General features: G+C 37.8%; 1 long non-coding RNA gene across 1 annotated transcript; it reads right to left on the reverse strand.

Annotated features, from left to right (window-relative positions):
- Positions 1-7,190: 7,190 nt before the first annotated feature.
- On the reverse strand, positions 7,191-7,565 carry LOC110680297. The gene is made up of 3 exons (XR_002502821.1): positions 7,474-7,565; positions 7,381-7,409; positions 7,191-7,309 (listed from the first exon to the last, which is right to left on the reverse strand). It is a non-coding gene; the product is annotated as an uncharacterized LOC110680297 (long non-coding RNA).
- Between the last annotated feature and the right edge of the window lie 1,758 nt (positions 7,566-9,323).

Consider the following 9,323-nt stretch of genomic DNA (forward strand, 5'->3'; position numbering starts at 1 on the left):
TTGAATCGAAGCCTGCACGCTGCAGGTCTGGTTAGTAAAAAAAAAAAACTCTCAGTAGTTCAGAAATTGTCATTAGGAAAAATATGTTTTGATGACATTTTTCATGGGCAGCCAAGATATTAGCAATATTCATTTGTCAAATACACATCAAATACAGTGATAAACATGACATTTGCAAGCACTGTTCACTAGTGTCCCTTATTTGCCGAATATCGAACTTATCAGACATGTACCATATAGCCCTTGTATCTATCAAACAGTTTTACCGAAAAAAAAACCTTCTTAATGATCTGCATCGACGGATATAAAAGTTAAGTTCCAAGTTTCGAATGCTCATTTGCGCCTTCTAGTAGCAGAATATCGAAATAATATGGCATAGTGCACGTAGCCCTAAGCCAAATGAATAACTTTGCTTAAATCATTGATTTTTGGCTTTCCTGCATCGTGAGATCCAAGGTATCTAGAAGGGAGGTAGTTCAATGTATCAGAATGATGAATTCGCTATTTTGAAATACCTGGTGATAGCTGGCGAGTTTGTTTTGGTTGCAAGATGCTAGCGTAAGACGTACCATCTTACATTTTTTCATTGTCACACTGCCATGGGAGAAATTTAGCTTCCTAGTAGTTTCTCTTGACTTTATTCAAAAAACACTTGCATTTTATTTCCTCTAAAACACACAAAGAAGGTAAACCTTACTCAGAATGCGGGAGAAAATTATAACTGCACCGGTAGAGTATGTTTTTGTAGTAAACATTCCCATGGAAACGAAACATGTAAACATACTCGCCGGCTAGCCAGTTCGCTAGCTGTCACTCCCCTGCAGCTGACGTCACCTCGCACCCAATGGCTGCCTAGATTGGTAACCCTCCCTTCAAGATACCTTGGTGAGATCTCCTAGCGGCAGAACATGGCCCATTGCATGGTGACGTCATCAGAAACTCGCTCTCTTTTTCTCCTACGGGAAAACTGAAAGCAACAGTGCCAGAATTTCGCCGTAAAATGAACATTTCATTTGACGAGCAGCGTGTAGCCCCGATGTGGGGTATTTACAAGTGCGGTAGAAGCATTTTACATCTTTTTCATGAGTAATAGGGGAACTTACGTATTCTCGGCAGTCTAAGCAGCTGGACTTTTAAAAAGGCAATTATACACAACAATGAAGCACAAGAATTAGCTGGAGACACCTGAAATACACCTGAGCACTCTTTATTGGTGATCATACACAAAACACTATTTTGTTCTCTAAATCATCTATTTTTCCTCACCAAAGTCACGAGGCACTTGTTCTTCTATCGACAATGCAATTAATATTGTCGGCAACTAAAATGTTCTCTTCGGCAATCCAAACTGTGCAAAAACTAGCTTATGTATTGGTTACTTTTCGTATGTGTTGACAATAGTGGTTTCTGCGCTCGTGTAGATACACGTACATGTCAACCAAAACAAAGATCAGCTGTTCCCAGCAAAATCAAACGGTAGTATTTTCAACCAGCAAAATAGCGCATGTGTTTCGTGACACCGCTCGGCGAGAACTCAATGCCTGTAATTAAACGTCACTTCATTATGTTCTACTCGTTGGAAAGGGCCAATGCAGAAAAAATAACAGACTACACTGTAAACAGCGTTACAGTTATAAATCCAGTAACATAGAGTCAAATTGAATGCACAACGCCACTTAATTTGTGCAGACTAAGGCGCCGTCCACACATTTCGTAACTCTCTAGGGGGAGGGGAAGTAGGCTCAAATGTTGCGGCTCATACACATTTTTTTTCATACAAAAGACCGTTACGGAAAGGGGAAGGGGTCGACAATTGTACAGTTTAGCGTTACGTCATAAACGGACGTTGCCTAATTTCGGTTTTCATTTATTTCATCGAATATTTTTTGTAATTGAGTCTCACTCGGCTGTGAAAATTGACATGCCATGATTATAAACTTTCAGTAGGTGCGATTTTAACCAAGAACCAACCAATCAATTAAGAAGTTGCAGCGTGACGTCATTGTTAATTGGTTCATAATATTGTGCTCTGCAAGGAAAATCCACGGAATAACGATTATGGGATTAATTTGAATTTCAGGGTTGGTATTGAATTGCGCGTATTATGGTCTGCGCGTTTACTGGCCGCCGCTGGTTGTGGATTGAAAATGAGCGTGCAATATTATCCCTTTTATACGCTTCTGATCCACACCATCCGTCCACATTCAAACAACACGCATGACTTCTGTCGTCACGAAAGGAAGAAATCACGAAAGAGAAAAAGATCGATACACCGTCCTCTGGTTAGTGCCGACGACTGTAACTCACCACTTGCTACACACTGGTTTCCTCTCCTTTGAAAGATCTGAAAAACAACGGCGTCAGTGCCTGTCAAAGTTTTACAGCTACTGTCGTCGAAGGTGACATTCGTGCTTATTCTGCGCGGCGTGTGAGTCGAGACGACTCGCTCTCACCGCGAGTGACGTGAGACGACTAATGTTAATCAAATGGGAGGCGTGTCGACAATTGTCACCTCATTCGACTTCGTGTCACCTCACACGCCGCGCAGAATAGGCACGATTGGGCCAAATTATTCATCTGAAATGTCTCAGCAAGCATTGGAAATATTAAAAAAAAAAACTTTAATGTAGTATTCCTCGCGCATAAAAAATAACAAGGCAGGCTCTTTACTGGTGTAAACTCGAATTTGGTTTGTAAACATGTGACGTCACTTCTATCGTACTATATACCATCGATTCTACCCCATTAACCCCGAATGCCATTTCCCCGAATCCCATCACCCCGAATTCCATTACCCCGAATGTACCATTACCCCGAATTCCATCACCCCGAATTCTATTTCCCCGAATTCACAATTATCTTGACATGATGATATTGATGACATTTCCCCATGATTGTGGAATTCGGGGTAATGTCATTCGGGGGTGATGGGTCGTTCGGGGTTTTGGAATTCGGGTAATGGGGTTCGGGTTAATGGCATTCGGGGTAATGGGGGTAGAATCATACCATCAGGACCACTAGATCATTTTTTTTCACTAATTTGTTTCGAGATTGATAGGAATGACGTCATCAAGTAGCTGTCAGTTTTCGGTATATATCACCTTCTCAATAGAGTACACTGTGGTAATCCTTGAAATTATCTACAACTACAGTCGAATGCAGCTATCTTTAAGTGGGCTACGTTTTTTAATTGGGCTCCCATTAATTGGGGCTGTAGCCCACCTAAAACGAAGACAAACGTCATTTTCAGACATAAGATGCAATTTATCAATGTTGGGACGGGGTTTGGTGGTCTAATTACTACCGCTTCGGCTTCAATAAGTAGAAGGTCATGGGTTCAATCCCCAAGCCCGTCCTTTTCCTCGTACTTTGGTAGTTGTATCTTTCGGCTTACTTCTATCTACCTTCTCTTAATATATCACAGTTGATCTATTCACAGTTCATAGCATTTGCTAGAACCCGAGACGGACAAGAAAATAAACTGTTCCCTACGCTTCCATTCTTTCATCATTATAGCACGCCTTTCGTTACGCCTGATTCATAGGCCAGTCTGCTAACCAAAACCAGCAAGCCTTTCTGGTCATACTTTTAAGTTTCCCCAGTTTATTTTTAATAAAGCATCGAAAAAAGCTTAGAAAAGGCCTTTTTAAATTGTCACTTTTGAGGTGTCCTAGATAATTCTCGGCTTTTTAGGTGGACGAATACAATTTTGAAATTTCATATTCCTGTCATCCATACCAATTGTTATTGGAAAGGCTCTAGAAAACTTGAAAGGAACACGATTATCTTGATTTGTTCTATTTGCGTATCATTTCTACACACCACTTGGACTATAGAAATTCATACATTTTGCCTTAAGAATGATGGGAACTATTGGGCGGCATCCACAAATTACGTAACGCTCTAGGGAGAGGGGGAGTAGGGCTCAAGCGTTACGGCCTCAAACAAAATATGAAATTTTTCATACAAATGCGTTACGGAGGGAGGGGAATCAAAAATATCCAATTTGAGCCGTTACGTAATCAATGGACGCTGCCTTATTGCAATGCGAAAGCTGTATGTATCGTTTTTAGCATCCACCCCACATTAAGGCGTCGATAGACGAGGGGAGTGCGCACGACCCTATCGATCGCAAGGTTCATGGTTCGATTCAAGGATGTCGCGAAAAACAAAATTTTTGTTTTTAAATTTTTCAAGAGCACAAATCTGGAGAATCGAGCACCCGTTTGAGCTGAAAACTCAATCGATTGGTCACCACCAGCGAGTGACCAATCGATTAAGTTTTCAGCGCAAACGGATGTTTGGTTCACCAGATCCGTGCTCTTGAAAATTTAAGGTTTGGCTACGATTTATCTTCACCTTAAATTAAACCATTTGTCATTATTGATAACAATATTGTCGTTGAAAATTATTAAGGCGTCAATTAAAAAAAAAATACTAATTTAACTACAGTATGCTAGTCGATTGGCAACACAACCACTTAGTTGACAGAGCTACATGTATCATTGTTGTGAACACTCAATTTCTCAAAAACTCACGCTTGAGATTTTTCAATGCGTGAGTTGTCTATCACGCAGCTCAAAAATCATGGATGAATTGGCTCACCTTTTTGGACTCATTGTCTCGTATTTCCACGGTTTGCTCACACACGGCAATAATTTCTTGTTAGTCTGGTAAAATTATAGTAATCTTTCTAACGTAAACAACATCATTCGGGTTTCACGAGTTTTTGATGGATTTTGCATCAAAAATCTCAAGCGTGAGCAGTGTTGTGAAAAACTCAATTTCTCATAGCTCTCGCTTGAGATTTTCATGCGTGAGTTGTCAATTCACGCAACTCAGCCAGTCAAAAAATCATGGATGAGTTGGGCTCAATTTTTTAACTCATTGTCTCGTATTTCCACAGTTTACTCACACACGGCAATAATTTCTGTTAGTCTGGTAATATTATAGTAATTCTTTCTAACGTAAACAACAACATTCGGGTTTCACGAGGTTTTCACGGATTCGCGAATGAATCATTTTTTACGGTTTGAGTTGATTGAGTGATTTTTGCATCAAAATCTCAAGCGTGAATTTACGAAACAGATCACTTATGAGCTTGCTCTCACGGGAGAGCGACTGATTGAGATTTGAGTGTGAGAGTCTATCAACACTGAGCGTGAGATTTGCGAAGCAGATCTTCAATGAGTTTGGGTCTCACGGGGAGAGCGTATTGATTGAGATTTGAGTGTGAGTCTATCAACACCCCAAGGAACACACATGTTATAATTGATGCAGATTAAACTCTTATAAGACTATATTTTAGTCATATATCAGTTGATATGCCTTAATTATAACATGTGTGTTACTCGGGACTGCTTGGAATAATTAAAATGTTCAGGGATACCTTCTGAGAACTCCTCTATGAACTTGTCTAGAGATTTTTCATGAGATTGTACTTATTATCTTTGTAGAATACGTACAAAATTTACACAAGTCTTTTAAGCATTTAAGCAAGCATTTTAAGTAGTTGTATCAGAATTGTCTAGGTTATCGAAGGATTCAAACCAAGATTTTTCAAGGATTCGATCAGGAATTTCAATAGGAACATCTTCAAGCAATACGTTGACGAGGATTTCTCAGGAAAATTAATACAGGGATTCTCAAAAGTAATTTGATTTGAGAAGTTTTCATTACTTTCATAAGAGTTTCTAAAAAAAAATTTGAAGAAAGCTTTCAGATTATTTGAATTTGTATAGCAATTTACTCTGTAAATTTTTCAAGTACTTCTTGTCAGAATATTTTAGGAATTACTTGAAATGATTTTTAAAATCACAGAGAAAAAATGCATTGAATATCAATTTTTTTGAATGCCTCATGCAAACCTGATGGTTACTTGGTTGGTTAATGATACACTGTTAGGGAATATTTTCATGCATGTGAATATCCCTTCAGTGAAGACCAAAACCTTAAAAACGTTATTACTTCTGGATCCCTCGTTGAAATATTTTCGAATTCATGGAAAAGGTGCTCGTATAGTATATCTTTCGAATGGTGAATGCTGAATTGGTGGATATTTAGTTTGTAATAGCGGCTTTAGACACGCCGTGACATTACTGTACATAAGTTTCGAATCCCAACGAATTTATTTCAGAATTCAGTATCATTTCTATTTTTCTATCCTATGACGTAGTCAAGACATTACATTCCGAAAAAATCATCAATCTTATTTTGCAAAAAAAAAAGACAGCACATCTCTACCTTTTGAATGATTGAATCCCTGGAGAGTGAAGAAAAATCAAATAAGAAAAGACACTAAAAAGGTCATTTGCAAAAAGAAAAATAGCTCAATTCAAATTCATGGTCCTTTTATTCAACATAAAACTGCCACGCATGACATAAATTGATCTCATTTTTGGAAACATTCATCGATGATGAGGGTAATCTTCGGTTGATGTCATACTTCTTATAAAATAAAAACTCGAAACGTATTCCTACGGAAGGCAAAATTTTATTCAATTTTAATGAGGGGAAGGAATCACTGTTCTATTCCTGTCCGGGGCCACACCACCGATTCAATCCAATCCAAAAATTGGGAAACTCGATTGAACACCTCAATGTCCACCGTGCAGTCATCGATGTGCACCGTAGGGAGACCGACCACGTAGACAGTGCTTCCCAGAAGTCATCAACAGCGGCCCCCGATGAACGTGGATCACAGAACCGGGTGAGGATGCATTGTGAGAATCTCGCACCCAAAAGCTGCGACTCCAGCAGGCCACGAGTCAATTCCGGAACGGGTCGCTTCATCTTTGCCAGCTCGGCGTTGCATTCCTTCCGAGTGACGAACGGAAATCCAGCCAACGGAAGGATGGATTCTGTTCCGGTTGAAACTCGAACCCATTCGCCGAGTATGGCCTTCGAATTCTTCATGTGCTTGTTTTGGATAAAGACATGCCACGTGGCTTCGTCCGGTGGTGGTCTCGATCGTATCTACTGATTAATGGACAGCATATCAGTTAATTGAATGTATTTTATTGCTCCTTGCGTTTACTTACACAGAGTTCCGCAACTTAACGACTGCCACGTTGTAATAGGCTGGCTCATCTTTCAAACTTTGGATGGTAAAATACTTTGCTGACGTAGCGCCGTCCATGCTCATAGAAGAAAACCTCCTCAACGATCAACCATGGCGAACATGTTGGTTCGAGGGGTGCTCATCGCTATGCTGCATCATTTTCATGCACAAAGCCGTCGTCAGAAGGGAATCCTGACTGATGAAAACTGCCGCACAGAAGTAAGGTTCCTCAGTGGAAAAGATTTTCAACTATAAATGAAAGTATATTTATTCATTTGAACGCTTCTGAGTTTACTAATCACAGCTAAAGTTCCACTTACCGGGTAAATGAAGTTATAAGAATAACATTCTGTGAAATAGAAAACATGTCTTGAAACCAAATCCAATATCAAAATGACGCCTCTAACACTCACTTCTTATAGCTAGGCGTTTCCTGCTAGTATGATCGTTGTTGAACAATTGTAGAGCATGATATCTCAATGGGTCACAGTTGTGATATTAACCGAATTGAAAGATTGACTCACTTCTCCGAAAACTATTTCCCGTAAGGAGTACGCACAATAAGGCGAAAACTATGATCCGTGTCATTTCGATGCCTCTGAACTACTTGCCAATTAAATCAGGTCATCATCTACTCACAGCCAGAAGGGGACTGATCCGTTTGTGAGTTGAATGGGGGTTGTCTTGTTTACCAATTCGTTCATTGACTAGGTGATAAGATGATCAAGTTTTAAAATATTGATTATCACTTGATCGTTCATCTGATGTAACGATTTGCGCTCAAGTCGCTCATCTGTTGCTATTTATTAACACTGCATAAAGTTTTCTTACACTGATTAGGTGACTCATAAACTGCAGCTACGTACATCGCAAGAAAAAATAATTTTTTAACAATGTTCACTTTTGAGATTTTTTTGAGGACAATTTATCAGCCATTTTTAAAAACTTGTTGAAAAATCACAACATTAATTGTTCACCTTTATTATTCACATTAGCATCAGTGTTTTTTTTTCGGAAGTATTCGAATTATGTATCGGACATCTCTGAATACTTTGGATTTCCTGGATAATTATTCGAACAACTAAAACGTTTGTTGAACATTATTTCCGAATAATATTCGTTTCTTGTTCACGTTACAGTTTTTTATGTATTACCCAACTAACATAGTTAAAACTAAATGATTTTAATTATTATTTGACTTATTGATGATTTTTTAAATCTATTGTAGTAATTTTCAGTCAATTAAACCTATGTTTTGATTGTTAATTTCTTTAAGTATCAATTAGTCTACCCATGAAAACTTAAACAAATTTCAAATGATAATAAATCTTCGAGCTGTTTAGTTGAATACCTATAAGTAGATGAAAAAACCGAATTTAGTACTTTAGTGCTAATTACACTAGAGTTTGTATCCTTTGACAGATACGCGTATTTCGACCTCAACTGTAAGGCCGTCTTCAGTGTCGTGTACTAATATCGAATCTTGATGGCTGGCTTATCTTTAGAGTGATAAAAAAGGCAAACAAATAACTCACAAACACTTTTTCGATGAATTATTGTAGAATATTCAGCATGTTTCAGAAAAGAGCGGTTCCGCAGAAAATGACGACTTTTTTTTCCCAAATTTTATTTTAAATTTTTTGATTTGGATGAATTTTGCACATGCTTTCTTTATACCCAAAAACGTCTTTTTGCATCATCGGTTCGCCATTTTTGACTCTAGCCTTACTTTTAAGAAGGGCCTAAGAAAAAAAATCCTTAACAATTAAAAAAAAACTATAACTTAAGAAACGGTTTGTCCGACCAGCTTGGTGTCTTCCCGCAAATTTTTAGGTTATTGTTGGGACTTATCTGGAAAAAAAATATACACTATAAAAAAAATATGTTGTAATTTTTTATATTTCGAAAATAAAGCTTAAAAATCAATTTTCTCAAAAATCGTATTTTTGATTTATTCTTTTATTTTTTTATATGTTAAAATGAAGTCTTTTGGCACAGTAGGTCAAGAATGCAAGAAATGATGGACAAAAAAGTTATATTTTTTTTTTAAAAAAAGGTGAATTTTTGAAAATGGTCATAATAAACTTTTTAAATGTTTTTCAAACTCAATTTTAATGAAAGTACGCAAAATTTACAACAAAAAAGGTATACGGAAAATCAGGCTAATCTTTTAACCGTTTTAAAGATTTAGCGATTTTAATACAAAATTATGATATAATTTTAAATTTTCGGTCATTTTCGAGGCTCATAATTAAGAACACAT

This window comes from Aedes aegypti, unplaced genomic scaffold (assembly GCF_002204515.2).
Source record: "Aedes aegypti strain LVP_AGWG unplaced genomic scaffold, AaegL5.0 Primary Assembly AGWG_AaegL5_hic_scaff_1168_PBJ_arrow, whole genome shotgun sequence".
Taxonomy (NCBI): Eukaryota; Metazoa; Arthropoda; class Insecta; order Diptera; family Culicidae; genus Aedes; species Aedes aegypti.